Below are 5853 nucleotides of genomic sequence, written 5' to 3'. Positions count from 1 at the left end.
AACCTCTTTTGTTTCTGCTAAATTAAGTCCACGCTCAGGGTATGCAATAAATGTCTGGCAAACATTTGCAGACTGAAGCGAATTCAGACCGAAGTTCTCTTCTCCCATAAGCATTCCATGCAGTTGTTATCCCAGTCATTAGAATAAAGCATCTTCTTTCATTGTTTAATGTAAGTCCTTGGTGGATTTAGGGTAAGATGGCAAATCCATGGAGATTTCTAGGCTGGAGCCAGGCAGAGAAGAATAACATCCGTGAGCTTCATTAAACAGCACCAATGCCAGCAAAGTCAAATTGCATCTATTAAATCACAAGGCAGGTTTCTTATTGGGTACAGTTGTGTGATAAATGCATAGCCGATTTCTTATAAAAGGTAGAGTCAACTAAACAGAAATGTGTGAATTCCTCCCCACTTCAACTTGTTATCTCACATTTCCTCATGCTTCCTCTCACCTGAGTATCATCATCGGTCCAGATCTCCTGCCCACTTAGGTACATCTCTTTCCCTCTCTCTCTCTCTTTTTTTTTTTAAATTAGGACTGGAAGGAATTTTGAAGGTGACCCTTTGCAATAAGACAATTTCCCAAGATTTAGCCTACTTCCAAGAGCTTTCAATCGGCTAGAATAATCTCACCTTCAGTTTGCCCGGTTATTCTTTATTTATTTATTTATTTATTTATTTCTGCAACTTACATTAACTCAGTTCCAAACAGGCTCTGAGCACTTAAAAAACTGCAAAAGGGAAAGGGTTAAAAAGGGGGGGGGTGCCTCAAAACTAATGACAATTCAAGCTTGATTATGTTATAGCTAGGTCAAATATTTTACTGGATGATAAAAGGAGGTCTTTGTGCTCAGGGATTGGCTATATTTAAATCACCACTCTGATCTGCTGTCTGCCAGATTCTGTTAGCTCCTATGCCAACATTCTGTGAGAATGCCCATGACATGCTCTTAAATTCCAAATGTGCCCTTAGTCCAATGAAGTTGTATACCCTCATCTTAGTTAGAACTGTAGTTGAAGCTTTATCCTGAAGTCCAGGATTGAACAAAACATTTTGGTCCTTGAAGAGAAATCATTCAAGATTGCTGACTGAAAAGTCCTACAGGAAGCATGTACTGTAAGCTTCAGAATGGTTCCACCCTCAAATACTGTACTTCTCCTAACTAATATGTTTCAAGTCAGGCCTGAACAGCAGTCCCATCCAGTCACTTCATTCTGTTGACCAATCATCAGTGTTGACTCCCTTCTCACCTTTATTGTGTCAAAGAAAACACTGAGATCTAACTACTCTGGGTTAAGCTTGACCCCAAAAATCAATCTTCCCATTTAGGTTAATAATACAGGCTTTGAAGCCTCTAACAATGATGCATTAGGTACCTAAGTTCTGAATCAAACCAGATTTTTTGCATACTTGGTTGCTTGGTAACATCCTGAATTCACCAACAGCCTGTGGTTTTTGTTGTGATTTTTTTAATTTTAAAACATTTAAGGAACAAAATAAATGACTACATAAAAGAAAGAAGAAAGTGAAAAAGGACATAGTGGATGGAAAATAAAATATCAATAAAATTTACAATTGTCGTAAAATTTAAAATTAATTAAATAACTAATTGAATTATTGATTCAATTATATATAATTGAATATATAAAACTAGACTCATTATATCATCTAAAGTAATGTGGTTATTGATACTATGGATATCATATCAGCCAACATGATCCCAGTTTAGCACAGTCAATGCTTTCTGCCTCTTCAAATGATAAGTTTGTATATATGGGATAGAATGATAATACTTGTATAAAAGAGTCCCCAGGTGTACAGGGCCCCCAAATTCTGCTTGGCCTTTCCTTCTGGTATGATTTCAAAGGCTAGATACAAACACACAAGCCATCACAACTAGTATCTTGTGATAACCCTATAGTTAGCTATTAAGGAAACCAGCAAGTTGGAAACAAGATTCCTGAAGCATTGTGTTTTACTGTACCACTATTATCACACTGTGCAGGCAAATCACAAAAACACTTCCAGGAATTATGACCACACCCCCTCCCCCAAGAAAAATCCAACACATATAGGTCAAGAAACAAACTTAGGTGAGAGTTTCATCAGGCATCTTGTTGTAAGAATAGTAATAATAGTTTTATTTAGTGTATGTTTGTATGAAGTGTGATATAAAGCAAAATTATATACAAATATTATATATTATAGCTACTGTATTGGTCATAATTATTTATTTGTTCCTTTATATATAAATCACCTTTCACTAAAAAGTCAGCAATGTATGAAGGTAAAATAAACAGTATAAAACACAATGATATCACTCCCTAAAATTACAGAACTGAATCAAGAACTCATCAACCAGCTAATAATATATAAATAAACTAAAATGCAAAGGCAAATAAATCATTTTTATTAGCACTTAGAAGAACCCAACACTGGGTCAAATTGAACCTTCCTTGGGAACATATTCCAAAGCTCCAGTTGCAGCAATGTGGTCAATTATAGACATTTTCCTATTTGCCCATGTTACTCTTTTGCTACGTGAGCTGCACTGGCTTCCAGGTCCAATTCAGGGTGCTGGCTGTCACCTATAAAACCTTCACAGCATGGGGCCAGGATATTTGAAGGACCACCTCTCTCCAGGGTCTCTACCCACCCCATTAGATCCAGCAGGAGGGGCTTGCTTCAGGTCCTGTCAGTTAAAGAATGCTATCTTGTGGGTCCCAGGAAGTGTGCCTTTTCTGCTGTGGTGCCTGCCCTCTGGAACACCTTGCAGGTAGTCCTTGCTTAACGACCACAGTTGAGACTGGAATTTCAGTTGCTAAGCGAAGCAGTCATTAAGTGAATCCAACCTGATTTTATGACTTTTTTGTGGCAGTCATTAAGCAAATCACTGTGGTCATTAAGCAAACCACATGGTCATTAAGCAAATCATGTGGTTCCAGATTGATTTTGATTGCCAGAAGCTGGCCAGGAAGGTCAAAAATGGTGATCATGTGACCACAGGATGCTGCGACGGTCATAAATGCGAACCAGTTGCCAAGTACCAAATTGTGATCATGTGACTGTGGGGACGCTGCAATGGTCATAAGTGTGAGCACCAGTTGTAAGTCGGTTGTAACCCTTCTTTTAAGGGTTCCCCGATAAAATATTTATAATAGGCTGCCATCAATTAGGCTGAACTTCCTGACACCCCCTATTCTGTACATTGGAGAGGTTTTTAGCCTTCTATCCAGAATTTCTCCTTTCCACCAAGCTCCAAGAATAAATAAGAAAACAGAAAAGAAAACTGAAAAGAAGGGACTGTTCACCTTACTGCCCAAATTCAGAAATAGAAAACAACACAATACAAGTTTTCTTCCTCACATTCATACATTGTCCAATTACCTGATAGCAAAAAAATTGGTCTGCACACCCAGTTTGTTTAGGGGAACAGTCACAGCATTCTTCCCATCATCAGACACAGACACTGTCTTCACACATGTTAAATACATTCTACAGCCCTTCCAGTAAGCAAACCATATCAGTATTTTGACATTTTTCCAGTCAGACCACTTCCATTTATACCACCTACGCCTAATTTTCAGCAGTCTTCCAGAATTTATATCTTTTCATCAGTTGCTTCTTGGACATAACCATTTACAGCATTTATTTCAATGCCCTTCTTTGGCATATCATCATCCTCATGCAATTCTCTAAAATACTCCTTCCAAAGTTCCCTCATTTCAGTTTTACACCAAATAACTTCATCACTTTTATTTTTAGTTCATTTTGCTGGGGATTTCTTATTTAGCCTTTTCATCCATTCCAAAATCACTCTGCATTTTCTATGCTTCTTTTGATCTTAACGGTTTCATACTCTTTCTGACTATATTCTTTTGGTTATAATTTTCTCTCTACAAGCATATATACAAACACACTCACACACACACAGTATATATGCATGCTTGTGTGTGTGTATTCATTCATTCGTTCATTCGTTCATTCATTCATTCATTCATTCATTCATTCATTCATTCATTCTGTCTAAGAAGCAGTTTCCAGATTTTCTTTCCATTCATTCTATTGGCAGTTGAATTACTCTTTTTCATACAGGACTTGTACTTCCTCTTCTTGCAGTTATTCTACTTTCATTCTTCTTCTGTCATGTCTATTTTTCCATCTCTTTTGTACCCTTCACTAATTGTTTCAATTTTTCATAATTAAAATTAAATCAGTCATAAATCTAAAAGATGATTAAATTCTCTATTCATATAATTATGCTTTAATTATGTATTCAGAATATACCTTTTTTTAGCTGTTAACATTCTTGTTCATTTTGGGGTCTCTGATGGCCCAATCACCTTTTTGTACTCTCTCATCTCATTCCCATCCATCTACTCATGTCGCCTGCAGATCCCTGATTCATCATCACCACTCATTGGAGCATTGAATGAAACTATCACCTATCTATGGATTACTACTTTCGTATGTACCCACAACAACCTAAATAACCCTAATTATTTTGTTCTGACGTCCATTTTAGCCCTTTCATTCTTAAACCTGCACCTTCACTCCTCTGCATGTATTCATCAACTCAGTTCCATAAGATCAGAGCACCTTCATTCATATTTTTACATCCTCCTTTTTCTATGTCACAAACCCATTAATCTTGCTTGCTTGCTTCCTTTCTCTTTCCCTTTCCTTTCTGCTCTTTGCCATTTACCTCTCTACCATTTCAAGTCACAGTCTTCCAAGTGGACCCACAGATTCATCATTGCTTTGGTCAGGTGACGCTGTCCCATTATGCTCAGACATGCTCATGCTATTCTAAGCAATCTGGGTAACCTAGGAACCCAAGCAGAAGTTAAACTTAAGTCAAGGCAGAAGTGATGGGATTCTGATGGAGGAAAAAGGCTAAAAGAAGCCACACACAGGGTTGTTATCTAACAAGTGGTTGGGACAATTCAGAACCCTCAGTTTCACCCACTGAACTCTGGGGGAGGTTGTGAGTCAGGCTGGCTTGGTGCAACCCCGCTGGTCGTGCAGGGCTGCCTCAAGGACCAGTGCCACTCTAGGCTGCTACTTTTCTCCCTTGCAGTCAATGAAAGCATGTCCCACCTGGACAGCCAGCCTGTGCCGTCTCTCCTTTTGGCCTAGGAGCTTGGTCACTCCATAGAGGAGCAGGTGTGACAGAGATATCACTATCACCTGAGGTAATATGGCACCAAGTGTGCCTCACCAGGGAAGCCTGGCAGACGGCTGATATCTGCAAAGAGAGACTGGGCATCACTTCAACTCCCATGGAGTGGCCTGAACCAGCTAGATAACACTTCAGCTGCATAGTCCTATTATGGCAGAAAGGGATGAAAATGGGCAGGAGACAGAGACAGGCCTCATCCTCATGATAACCCTGTTTGCACTGTATGTCTTCAGACTGAAACTAAGACCTCATGTCTGTATAGAACGCTCCTCCATACATACAAACAAGCAAACAAGATCATTACACTCAGAAACAAACACAGATAGATAGGATTTCTTGATGGAAGAAGACTTATATAAGCCTCATTTACAGTCTGAAATGACATGTCCCAAACCATCAAATGTGCTGCCTCACTAAGGGCTAAATTTAACATGGCGAATCTGAAACTGTATACAGAAACTCTTTTCTTTTCTGAAAGAGGAGTTACATCCAGGACAGCATAGCAGAAAAAGATAGTTCAACTGAGTAATCAGAGGAAGAATGAAGGTAACACCTCCATGCTTCCCTTGGCCCTGTTCCATAGCACTCCTCCCATTCTTCCCCTATTGGCTGCTTTAAGTGGACAAAAGAGCCTTGGAGAGGCTCTCCCACATCATACCTCATTTGGTCTT

This window comes from Candoia aspera, chromosome 3 (genome assembly GCF_035149785.1).
Source record: "Candoia aspera isolate rCanAsp1 chromosome 3, rCanAsp1.hap2, whole genome shotgun sequence".
Lineage (NCBI taxonomy): Eukaryota > Metazoa > Chordata > Lepidosauria > Squamata > Boidae > Candoia > Candoia aspera.
This window is presented reverse-complemented; position numbering follows the sequence as displayed.